The 13,886-nt window shown below is 44.4% G+C and overlaps 1 pseudogene; it reads right to left on the bottom strand.

The window, feature by feature from the left end:
• Positions 1 to 5,102: 5,102 nt before the first annotated feature.
• On the bottom strand, positions 5,103 to 5,421 carry LOC147690304 (large ribosomal subunit protein eL33 pseudogene; annotated as a pseudogene).
• Positions 5,422 to 13,886: the final 8,465 nt, after the last annotated feature.

The raw sequence follows: 13,886 nt of genomic DNA on the forward strand, positions 1-13,886 counted from the left end.
CAATTTCAAATCCCAAGAGCTGTTTTTATACAAAATACCTGTGATTCTTGGCATATCGCTTTTTCACCTTGAGGTACTGAAGGCACACGTGCAGTGTAAATAAAAAACAAAGCAAATGCACGGTGTAATATCTACAATTGCATTTTCCCTCTGTAGTGCCGAATGAGTTAGCAATGACAGAACCCATTTGGCTCTTAATAGACTCCGTAGAAATGTGACGTAAACGTTAATGTAGTGAATTGAATGCAGGTTGAGAATGTTGAGTTTGTGGGTACACGCAGAAGAATAAAGACGTGTTTTATTAAGCTCTGTATGTGGTGCATTCATTAGTGGGTGCCCAGGCTGGGGGCAATGCTATACCCGCCCTTCTACCTCCAATAAAGTGTACCCAGGCAAATATTTTTAAACCTTGAAAAAAATAAAAATCACAACTTAATATTCCATGAATGTTGACAATTTCACGAAATTTGAATAGGCATAACATTTCAAACTCGTTTTGTTACTTGAAAACTAGTTAGACCAGGCATCGTCAAAAGGTAGACATTTTCTTCCCTAACCAGTCGCATGCTGGTATCTCACAGGATTTTAGAACACAAGGTATGTAGGCCTTTCTAGTCAGTTTTCACATGAGATACAGGTAAGAGAGAATGTCATCAATTGTCACATGATTTTGTGTAATTTTCATTACATTTCAGAAAGAAAATGCAATTTATAAAGCCTGGCCAATCATAAGCTATTAACTACACTCCCCAGAGTGCTGATTCTCATATTTAACATGCCCATGCCAGAGTAAAATGTTCTCCATTTATGATTACACTATGCTTTGGAGTTGGATCCAAGCTATATAAACTACCATATAAAAGATTTGTAGGTTGGAGAGTCCCAGGGCAGGCAGGGGATAATGGGTCCAATTGTAATAACCCGGCCACCATACTGCAGACCACCCATCAAGCCAACTGGGCATAAATTACCACTTTTTAGCACTTGACTAACAGGGTAGCAAGGCAGATCAGTTCAAGGCTTCTTCAGGGGATATGTGTATGCTTGAGACTCATAACTAAGCAAAACAAGATACAACAGTCCACTCAGTTCTATATTTGCAGTGTAATTAAATTGGCACAGGAGGGTAATTCAAAGCCAAAATCTAATTGAGGTTGACCCAGGACAATTCTACAAAACCAAAGTAGATGAAAGAGCGCAGAAATGCCCAAATTAATATTAGATTATACGCTCAAGACTTTTTAGAACATGAGAAACGGAAATGTAATCTTTTCTCAATGTTTAACCAATGCAAAGTAAATATGATGTCACTGCCTTACCACACAGTGTGAATACAGTAAAGCACTGCAGACTTTCAGTGAAACACTACTGACTAACAGCAATGCACTGCAGACTCACTCTATAGTCAAAATGGAATATTTTGTTTGAAATGCCAAATTACATTTAAGAATTACACCTGCCATAATTAGTTTATTATATTCCATATCAGCAACAGGCTGCTTGTTTGCAGATACCGAGCTGACTTCGACTGAAGTTTACTCGCTCAGCCCACACATATGTGACCAGCCATTTGTACACATGTGTAACAAGCACAGAACCTCTTACCCTGAAACCGCACAAGCGGACCTTATTTTAAAAGACAGACACTGGTGGTCCTTCTCCTGCTACCGTTTGCCACTTATATACTGCCTAATCCATATTACTTTCTGTAATTGTACATCTATTGCATCTCAGATGGATGGTGATCTAACTTGAAAAAGCTTGGGAAAGCTGGGATCTGTGAGTGAATGCAAAGTTGCACCATATTGTTAGGTTCAGTAGTCCCATAGGCTTGCCATCCAGGCTACACTCTAAAAAAAGTGTTTTGATGTGAAGGGCAAGGAAAAAGTGACACTCTGTCCAGATTCACGCCATGTTCTTTCAGAGGGACGCAAGGTCAAAGTTGTTTTCCAATGACATGACAATGGTGGAAAATGACATTTATTTTTGTTATTGTTATAGTATTTTAAATCACACAACACTGGTGCATTGCTGCCCCCAGAGGAAAATGATTGCTCATTTGCAAAATTAACATCTCATTTGTTGTACTAGATCCGATTTGGCAGCATTTTTTAATAAGTAGGGCAAAATATTTATGTCAGGCATTAATATGACAATGATATTGTGGTACCATGCCAGATAAAATGTTTGACAACGGGAATAATTTACTGAAGTCTCCATCTTAAAAGTGTAGACTTTTAGAGTGTTGTACTTTCATGATTTTATGAGAAATTATGGTTTATATACTTCAAATGATATTTTATTGTATTAATTCAAGATGAAATATTTGCATATATTGAATATGAATGTCTTACTTTTATGGTTTATTTAAATCGAATAAAGTTATTTGATGATGATGATGATGATGACAACAGGAATAATTTACTTGTCGATGGGCTAGCCACCATAAGGTGGGATGACACCACGCCAAGGTAGGGAGACCCCCTTCATCTGCACTTCGGTTATCTCTAAAGACAGATCCCAAAGTGTGTGTCTGTCTTGTATAATAAAATAACCCTCATAAGACTATTTCCTAATATTGAGCACAGGAATTCACATGTTACAAAGCAACACATAGATATGCGACTATATACTTACCAATAAAAAAAGTCTGTTGCTACTGTGCAAAATTGCTCAGCACCAAAGGAGCACCCCTCAGTAAATCTTTAACTCAATGTCTCCCATTCACTGTGAGATTTCGCCAAGCAAATGCATGCAATTTGTGGCCTTTTACTCTCTGGGAGCATGATGTTGATGCACACAGGCAGACAGGCCGAATGGCACTGTGACTGGTGTTAGGATGGCCACCATATTCATAAAGCAACCCCTGCAATTGGCTGTTGTCTTGCCTTAGGTCTGCTGAGATGAGTTTTCTGAAAGCAGAGTCTGTGATGGCTCTGCTTATGGGAAAACCATCAATTCCCACACTCTTACTCAGGTGTGAATGCGAGAGGTGGAATGCAGAGATGAAAGCCAATTGTTGGCAGCTGTTGAATTACTGAGCATCTGTACATCAGTCCCTAATTGTATATTTAGGGTTAATGAAGTAAAGCTATCAATGGGTTCCCAATGGGAACATAACAGAGTGAGACCCACTTTTACTAAAGGTTGCTCTGGCCGCTTATGCAATGCTTTCTATCCAAGTTTCTGTGAGTGAACAACTTTAAAGTCCAAAAGCCATTTTTCTATTAAAGTTGACTCATGTTGTGCCTAAACACCTTTACCCCATCTCCCTATTAATGTATGTTATGGAAAGTGGGTTATTAGTAGTGGTAAATATGCATCTACCGCTGGCAATAATACCACTAATACAGCATAGGGCTCAGAATAGGTATTAGAAAATTATTCCCTGCATAGCTCTTGGTAGCTTGGCTGTGAGTAGACAGGCTTAACTTCAAAGACAGGTATGTAGAGCATTTATAAACACCAATGCGGTAAATAATTAAAACACAACTCACAATAAACATCCAACACTAATTTATAAATATAGGAAATATTTGTATCTTTAAAATGACACTAAAATGAAAAAAATCCAACGTAGGGAACAACAGGTATGAATTTTTAAACATTTAGCCCTATATGGCACATAGAAACCCTTAGCACATATTGGGACATTTGGCTGCGCTAGACCGGGACAGAGTCAAAGTTTCAGGCCAACAGCAATGGAGCTCTGCACGGCTACCCCTCGTGGTAGGTCTTGGTCAAAGTTTTTACCTTCTGACTAAGAAACGTTTAGGGAGCTTTTCTTTCAGGGTGCCTCAAAGCTCTCAGCCAGTCCCGATTTGGTGAGGGTTCGCCGGCTTGCTTTGTGATGAGCTCCTGGTCAAACTTATAGAAGTCAGACCTCTCGACCTTTCCGGCGGGACGAACCAGAGATCCAGGCCAGCTCACTGTTGAAGGTGAGCAGCTTGACTCTCGCGGTTGGTCCAGGTCACTTTTTCTATATTCGGACTTGGAAACTGTTCATGAGATTTTTCTTGCTGGGTCCCTCGATGCTCTTCACCAGGCCGGATTCAGTGAGTGTTCTCCTGCTTGAGTTTACACCAAGTCCTGGTCTAAGACTTACTCCAAGGTTCTGGAAGCTCCACCATAGTCCTTGATAGTTTGGGACTTCAATTCCAACAATCCACTTGAACAAAACACTTACAAATCCATTGGTAGTATTTCAGGCTGGGGATTGTTGGTGATGATGGTCCAGGTGAGCTCTGTTAACCTGTGATTTGTAGGGAGTCCACTCTTTAGTCCTTTTGAAGCAGGTCTGATCCAGAGGGCTGTAGTTCCAGACTGTGCAGCAGGCGCAGTCAGTCAGAGTGCTGGGCATGGTTAGTGCAAATCAAACTTCCAGCAGATCTGGGGTACTCCTGTCCAATGAGGTGCAGGGCAACACCCCAGTGTATGACCATATCCTCCAGAGTGTGGTACTATAATCTCCCAGAGAACACCATTTCTCCAAAATTCAACTTGGTTGTTTTTCAGCAGCAAGTCAAGAGCTGGCTAAGCCCACCCTCAGGATGGTTCATCTCCATATTTATCCCTCCCAATGGCATCTGCTCATTCCTTCCTTAATCCTGCCATCTGGGTGGGTACAAAGAATAGGGATGTAAATGAAACTGCCATCTCCTTCCTGTCTCCTCATCCTATTGAAGATTATGGTTTACAACGCCTTCCCCTGCTCTGGCATTCCTATGTAGCAGAACCCTGCCCTCCCAAAATGGCTCTCTAACCCCAGGGGCTACTTATCACCTCATCAAAGCAGCCTGGCTAATCCACTTAACTCCGACCGATCACGACAGACACTAGAAGGCTGAATTTTGCCTTACAGACAAGAAAGTCTTATAACTTCTTGTCTGTATATTTTAGTATAAATTCAACAATAGTATATAGTTGGATTTATCAATACTATTCTAGGAATTCCTTGAATTATATTTTTATGACATCCTTCACGTTAGTCCGTATTTAATGACCAAGTTAACCTATGGGGCTGGCGATTTGCAACAAGGAAAATTACTTGGGCTTTTTTGGGGGGAGGGGGGATTTTAGCACGATTTATTGTCATCAACAATTCAGATCCTTGAAGGATACAGCATCACCCTGATCCTGTGCCCCATGGCCTTGGTGGGAAGGCTGCTGCGGAACTTGGCACGGACCATGCTGCTGTTAACCTTCCCCCAGATCACACAAGTTTTGTTGGGTTTTTCCACCAGGAGTTACGGTGTTGTTCTTGGCTTTGTAAACGTATGCACATCGCTTGCCCAAGTAGAAGTCTGTCTCATCTTGTGCATAAACCCCCTCGATTTTCAGAAGAGCGGTGTGCTCCCTCTATTTTTGGAGACCACGTTTGTAGTCAGCAAAAAAGGCCTTACTCCACAATCTTCCAGACATTCTGCAACTTTATAGTCTGGCTGTTGACAGCCGGCAACCGGTTTCCAAGATGAAGAGAAAAAGCGACTTTGGCAATTTTTCCAACATCAGGGCTTCTAAAACATCTTTTATAAGGACCCTGCCTATATCTACAGCACCCCACACCCCTGGGATACCTAGGGGAGACTTTAGGGGTTCGGAATATGTAAAGAATATTGCAGATCTTCCCTTCACAGACGTCCTAGCACAAAAGTCGAGTTTTGGGAAGCACTTTACTTCAATGTGTAGAGTGAAAAGCGCAATTTCACTAACCCAAGGCATATAACATTTATTTCATAAGGGTCCTTCTTATAAATACCTGATTCCTCACCACTGGAACACCTAGGGGAGACCCTGGGGGGTACCTAATGTGACAAACCATTGAAGGTTATTCATTTGTAAGTGCCCTTAACACCAAAGTCGAGTTGGGGCACAATTTACATTTTAAAAGCAGTCCTACAACACAGTGCTGCTTTTTAACTAACCTCAGGTCTCAGTAGTGCACACATGCAAGTGCATAAAGGGCTGCTGGCCTCTAAACAGCCATGCCCAATTATAAACTAGGGTCTTAAATGTAGTTTTGGTCCCCCTGCCCTATTATGTACTAGGGCCTTATAGGGAAGGTCATGCCAATCATAAGGGTACCCTAACCCATAGTGTACCCTAGTGTATGTATGTATTTTCACTGTATTCTAAGTGTCTGCTCAGCACAACTCTGGGCCTTGTTATGCAGAGCCCAGGGACAGTCTGAGCCAGTACTTGTCAGCAGAAAACGGGGGGTGTCCAGGGCACAAGGATGACTTTGCAACAGTATGCAAGAGGGCATGTGTGAGACATGTATCCACTAAATTAGCATGACTCGACTTTTCCCCAAATTCTAAGGCCAAGTAAAATCAGGCACACGCAAGGGGTCATGTGGTATATCTCCTGCCGTAACTACATTTAACTTACTTTACCCTAAAGCACACATTACATGTCTGACCCATGTGCTGTTGTCGATATCTAGCAATTTGTACTAGATTGTGTAAAATCTTAGGCTAGACAGCACTAGATCGCCTTTGCACATCTTTGCCAGGCTTAGGGCCATATTTATGCCATAGTTTGCATCTTTCTTTTACCAAGCATCATGGTGCAAGAGTACAGATTCCCCACTACCCTCCAGTTAAAATATATCTATAAGGAGAGGTTCTGAAGAAGGGTGGGTATAAACATTTCTCACCCACCGAAACGTACGTCGACTAAATGGAACCCCAGCTGGCAACATAATCATGGACAATAAATGAAGGACTCTCCCCATGATTATAAATGTGTATGCTTTCAAAACTGGGCACGGGATGTGTGTGAAGTGTGCATGTATGAGTATGGTATGTCAGATTGTGATGTGATGTGAGGTAGTTGTGGTGAAAAGGTTGATCACAGTACGGTGTTTCCTGTACAAACTATGTATAGAATGTACATCAACCTGTTTTTTTTTTTAATTATGAATTTCATATAATACAATATATAAATGATCAAAAATTTTCAAAAAAGAAATCTTTCTTGTACGTAAAAATTGTTTTTAAACTTTTGAAAAAATGAATTTAAATAAATAAGTATGTATTTGAATAGGATATTGGTGCAATCACTGTATCAATAAAGCAAAGAACAGCCCATTGAGCTTTTCTAAGCCGATAGTGAATCAGACATAGGTCGAGTGGGAATGCTCTTGTAGCGTATATTTCAAGAGCGACGCAAACCGTATGTCAGATTTTCTAAGCCACACAAAGCCGCTTTGCGTGGCTCCAACAATCTGGAGTAATGCAACGCAGCACAAATCACAATGTTGCGGTACTCTGCCCTGGGTAGAGTAATTCCATAGGCATTGCGTGAGTGTTTCCACACAACTCCCATGGATTTCGACACATTCCCAGATTTACAAGACCTTTTAATTCTGGGAGTGGGCCGGAAAGATATGCCTCCCTAGGAAAGGTGTAACAAGGAGAAATATCTTTATTTTTCCTTGTTACTTCCTCTTTCTATGGGGCATATGTACAAGCCCCTATCATCACCACAACTTCACTTTTTACGATGTTGTGGTGGCGATAGGGTCATTGCCTTATTTACAGGACAGCGTTAAGCCACTTAACATGGCTTAATGCTGCTTTGTGAATAAGGCCCCCTTTCGCGCTATGCTTAGCGTGAAAGGGGTCGTCAGTGGGTTTTGCAGTAGGTGTTCTACCGAAACACCCATTGATTTTGACATTGCCCCCTATTTACAAGGGCAGCGTAAATAGAAGGCAGCGCCAAAATAAGACCAGGGAAAACCTGCTCTTTAATATGCAAAACAAGGAGAAATGCATTATTTCTCCTCGTTTTTGCTTTTTCCATGTTTTTTTCTGCCTTGTGCAGCACATATGGAAAAAGCAAAATGCCTTGGATTGTTTATGAACAGGAAGGCCCCCCTTCCTGTACATAACAAATCTTAAAAAAAGGCCATTTTGTGGCTTAAATGTTTGCAGCCTTAAGCAGCCAAATAGAAGTGACAACATGGCATTTAATGACTGTTTATGTACAGGAAAGGAGACCTTCCTGTACATAAACAATCTTTCCCCTGCACGCAGACACCCTTGCACTATGGTGCAAGGTTGCCTGCGTTGGCGCTACACTGCTATGTGTAGCGCCAGCGCAGGGCAAAACGCAAGGCTGCACCATATCGTTATAAATGTGGTGCAGCCTTGCGTTTCTGAAGTGGCTAACGCCTCACTCCGCCACTTCCTTGAACATATGCCCCTATGTGTGCCGCATTCTGGAAAAGGACAATGTCTCTCAGGATTGTTTTTGTGCAGGAAGGGACACTATCCAGAACAAAAACAATCCTGCATGCAATGCAGGCTCCCTTGCACCCTGTCAGCTCACTGTGCACCGACACAGGGGGAGAAGTCAGGAATGTGACGTATGTCTTAAATATGGCGCATTCCTGCCCTTTCCTTGTGACGCACTGCATCGCAGCAAGCTGACTCGCTGCGCTGTATCACGATTTCTTAAATATACCCCTCAGTGTCATGGAGACTAGCCAGATTTAACCCAAGCACCACCAGTGATGTAATCAACTGGCAACTCTCACTGTACTATTTTCCGCACTTTGTGCAATGCAGCACTTCATTTTTCCATACAGTGCTTCATGGTGTGAAATACATTTTAGTGTCCAGTAGTGTTGTAGTGCTAGAGATAAGATCAAAAATAAGTTTTGAAAAAAGCAAGAAAGGAGCAGGAAAGAAGGTTATTCGGGCATTGTAGCTAAGCAACGACTAACCCCGGTAGCTGAGGTTAATCCACTTCATCCTGCAAGAAGAACTTCTGTTTTTCACCTTTGTGCTGCCACCTCCCTTTGTGTAAAATACACCCCACAGTTCTATTTTTACCTTCGGTCCTAGTTTTTTTCGTAATTGCAGACATCACTCCCTTTGGCAGTAGCAGGCATGCAAGATGTTGCTGCTTTATTCTGTTTGATTCCGTCCTATTGTTCGGAACAAAAAATGCAAAATCCAGAAGCGAGAAAGAACGGTGTTTCAGTGCAACTAAAAACTCCTCGAAAGTTATTTGCACCTTAGAAAAGGAATACTTGATTATGTTTACTCAAGCATATGCTGTCGTGACTGTCCATAAACAATCGTAAGGGTAATAAGATACATGGCTGAGAGTATCGTAAAGCATTTGTTTTCAATCCTAGCCATTGACAGAACAATAGTACAATTTATGAAGCTATAAACCTTCTTTGTAGACTGTAAATAGCTACTTAGAAAGCAGCAAAAGGAAACAGTACAGGAGTAAACGGTTTTACTACAGTGTAACTTGAGAAGTTACCAGATACTTCAGACCATAAGGATGAATTAAAACATTTATTGGTTATATGAATGTCAATGTTTTTGTCAGATCCAGAGCCCCCACTCACCCAAGAATTTTTAGCTCACACATGGAACCCAGATGAGCACGTGGGCAACCTAATTAGTTTCTCCACAGAACATCACATACATCTGGATAAATGAATAGTTAGTAAGATATACCTACATGATGATTCATATCAGTTCTGCATTGATGCGAGCTTAATGGTTTGACCTGTCTCTTTTTAAATGTATTCCTACAGTAAAAGCAGTTTGCTTATGAACAAAAGCCTTGGTCCCTCAGCTGAAAAGTGGAGACTGCCTCCTGCGTATCTGAAGTAAAGATAGTGAGATGTGGTGACATGAAATTGTGGATGAGGCAGAATGAGTTGACAGTCATTTTTGCATTTGAGAAAGATTGTAGGCAGAAGATGGGGTTTATTGGTTCACATGTTTTAGGACTGTTTGTTGAAGTGAGAGATGGTTGCATTTCTATATCGAGAAATGCCCCAGTCCTTTAGATATTTATTTTACTAATTGGATAAATACACTAATTTGTTCAAGTCATTTTAAACTAAAGTGGATGTAGAAACATTAATGAAGCAGCAGAATAAACCCAATACCAACATGAACATTTCACAAAGGTATAATTATCACATACAACAACGTCCTAACTTGTGGGCAAAACACATATTTAATCCCAGGTCTCTTGCTCCCACATGGCACTTTCAGCAAATTGACACACGGAACTCATGGTGGCAAGCTTTAGGATTTTTTTGAAGGAATCATATAAACCATGTTAACATGTGCATTTGTGTCAGTATTTGCAGATGGATACCTTGCATCAGGCTAAGGCAGTCATTACGAGTCGGGTAGAGTGGCATTACCATATGGAATTTCACTCCACCTGATTTTGAGTGCATATGTTTTTCTACCCTTGGTGTTTCTGGATGTGGTAGAACCAGGCAGTGCAAGAATATGGCCGGGATGCCCGCCACCCCCTCCCAACACAATCCCCAAGGATGGGAGAAGTCGGACACAGGTTGAACTTTTGGAAGGCGGGAGGGAGTCACCCTCCCGGCCGTATTTATTAAAATATGAAACAAAATTTAAAACATTAAATAAAAGTTTCATAATCATGTACAATTTTACATTTCTTACATTTCGATGAAGACATGTTCTTTGGCTAACCTTAACAGATCTCTAATACAAAGGTTTCCTAGCCGAGTCTAACATCCTGCAAATGCATACATTCTAAATTAAAATTGTACATCCTAGCATTAAGGGCCAACGGCAAGGTCTTAACCGGTGTCAGATCCCTACTACCAAAACTCTCGCCCTCACGGTGTGAGTGGCGCATGCGCAGAGGACTCTACCCTCGTTGCCAACTGTAACTTCCCTTGTCATGGTGGGGGCCCCCTTTCCACTCGACGCCATCTTAAAGGTCGTCCGAGTTCCCGTGTGAGGTATCTGTAGGAAGGACAGCGTGGACTCCCCCCCATCCCCACACTCTCTATCCGCCGTCGCGGATATCCGGCCCCCGGGAAATTAGTAGGAGGGGCCTCTAAACGCCTCACCCCCTGGGAGGGGCCTATGGCTGTCTCCCCCTAGGCGACCCATCCTTAGTGGGTGCCGCCTCCCCGTGGGAGGGGCCAATGGCCGCCTCCCCCCGGGCGCTCCCATCCATTCTGGGTGGCGCCCCCCTCTAGGGACCTTGAAATTACTGCTCACCGATCATGACCTTACCGACCGACCAAAAAATAAATACGACAGTTGTTTACCTACTAAGGAAGGAAAAATTCTGACATTGCCTTGATGTGTCATCGACTGCTCACTCCTACAAAGAAAAAACATTATCCTACAGGCAGAAGTCACATCCTTAACTTCAACATTCCTTTACTCTCTACAAAGGAAAAAAGGCCTATCTTCAGCAAAACTTTATTTAAAACAAACATTGCCATAAGGGGCTGGTGGGTGGGTCAAAATTGCTGCTTGTTCCGTCGAGGGCTCACGAGCAACGAGTGGGTGCAGCCTTCAGAGCACAGGAACAAGAGGACGCTTCTTCGGATTCCCGCTCTATTTATTCTTCTGCGGGAGGGTGGGTACCCTCCTCCGGTACGCCTACTGGGCGTGGTCTTCGGTGTAGGTGTCTAGGACAACTCCTCTTGGGCGGGAAAAGGCGCGCCCCGGCTACGCCGCTTCGGGCATACCAGCCGAGCCACGCCCCCCGCCCAAAATGGTTTCCCGGGGGGATCGGGGCACCCAACCATACGTTCGGGGGGACCGAGTGGTCGCCCCTTTCCATATGGCCGGGATGCCCGCCACCCCCTCCCAACACAATCCCCAAGGATGGGAGAAGTCGGACACAGGTTGAACTTTTGGAAGGCGGGAGGGAGTCACCCTCCCGGCCGTATTTATTAAAATATGAAACAAAATTTAAAACATTAAATAAAAGTTTCATAATCATGTACAATTTTACATTTCTTACATTTCGATGAAGACATGTTCTTTGGCTAACCTTAACAGATCTCTAATACAAAGGTTTCCTAGCCGAGTCTAACATCCTGCAAATGCATACATTCTAAATTAAAATTGTACATCCTAGCATTAAGGGCCAACGGCAAGGTCTTAACCGGTGTCAGATCCCTACTACCAAAACTCTCGCCCTCACGGTGTGAGTGGCGCATGCGCAGAGGACTCTACCCTCGTTGCCAACTGTAACTTCCCTTGTCGTGGTGGGGGCCCCCTTTCCACTCGACGCCATCTTAAAGGTCGTCCGAGTTCCCGTGTGAGGTATCTGTAGGAAGGACAGCGTGGACTCCCCCCCATCCCCACACTCTCTATCCGCCGTCGCGGATATCCGGCCCCCGGGAAATTAGTAGGAGGGGCATCTAGCCGCCTCCCCCCCTGGGAGGGGCCTATGGCCGTCTCCCCCTAGGCGACCCATCCTTAGTGGGTGCCGCCTCCCCGTGGGAGGGGCCAAAGGCCACCTCCCCCCAGGCGCTCCCATCCATTCTGGGTGGCGCCCCCCTCTAGGGACCTTGAAATTATTGCTCACCGATCATGACCTTACCGCCACAGGCCGGATAGTTGACCGACTATCCGGCCCCCCCTACTCCTCCTAAAGTTCATGCTTCCTCAAACCCCTTAGCCATGCTATGAAGTCTCCTATGAGTAAGTCATTCCCCTCCCTGGACAGGTGAACCCCATCATTCAGATACATGAGAACCCCCCGAATACACCCGTGAGGAATGCTATGCAAATGCGAAGAGCGAAACAATTTACCAACTTTATTGTTAACCCTTTTCACCGAATGGTTCAGTGCTGACACCGAAAGGCCCCCCCGCCATACCTTCCTGGGAATCATATGGGACCAGGCAATCCTGCACCCCGGGATTCTTTTAGCCAACCAGCTAACAGCAGACAAAATTTGTTCAAACAACACTCGTCTACCCAGTGTCACCAAGTCATTTCCCCCCAGGTGTACTATGACTACAGATGGCGGTGACCTTTGCCGCCCTAAGAGACCCTCAAAAAATGATTCGAATTGGTCAAAACAGAGCCCGCCCTTCCCATGGAAGGCCACTCTGTACCCGTATTCCCCAGCTGCGTGAGTCGCGTCACCTGCTATGAATACGTCCCCGGCGCGCCTCACATATGAGTGGCCTACGACCCATACCACTCTCACTCCAAACGGTGGTCCTTGACCGCTGGTCTCCTGGTGCTGGGTCGACTGCAAATTCCGCCCCGCGAAACTGTAATTAAAACAAAAGACAAGAAGCGTGAGTGCATGTCAATTGATCTCTACAACATGTGCAATCGCACATACCTTTTGAAGCAATTCGAGGACCATCGTCCCAACTGCTTCACTTCCTCCGCACTCTGACCCCTGGCTGTAGCCTCAGTAGCAGCCCCTATCCTAAAGGAGTGGGTCCCAAAATCGCACGGGTCCATGCCCGCAGCAGCGATTGTCAGTGCTAGCACCCTCTGGAACTGAAACCTCGTCAGTGGGGTGCCGTACTTGTGCCTCAACAAACTCCCCCCCCATGTAGCCGCCCTTAGTGCCAAGTATTCCTCCATACACTTTATCGGGCAGGTGGGGGACCCTCGCGTGCGCTGCACGACAACACTATTTCCCATGGCCTCCTGGTCGGTCTTGGACCTGGCTATCGAGACCACCATCGAATCACCCCTAATTTGGACGTGATCCCTGCACAAACCTCCCTCAACGTCTTTCTTATTCCTTGCGACCAGTTCGCTCACCCGCATAGCCCCATGGAATGCTAATGCGAAAGCTGCCCGGAACAGAACTGCTTCGAAGTGGGAGGAGCACGTCTCGTCTAGTTTCACTACAAGTAGAGACAACCTGTCTAAGCCAATCGGGCGCCTCGCATCTTGCTTGCGACCCTCGAGGCGCTGCCAGCCACGAAGGGCCTTCTTAACCAAAAAGGAACCCGTTGGGTCTTTTATGCCATGCACCTGCGCCATGAATGAAATGGCCGCCCTATGCCTACTGGCCGTTGCCGCTGATCGGCCTTCTCTGCGCAGCGCTACCAGGAACCCCAGGAAGGATTCCTCCTGACCCCA

The sequence above is a fragment of the Lissotriton vulgaris genome, chromosome 9 (assembly GCF_964263255.1).
Source record: "Lissotriton vulgaris chromosome 9, aLisVul1.2, whole genome shotgun sequence".
NCBI lineage: Eukaryota > Metazoa > Chordata > Amphibia > Caudata > Salamandridae > Lissotriton > Lissotriton vulgaris.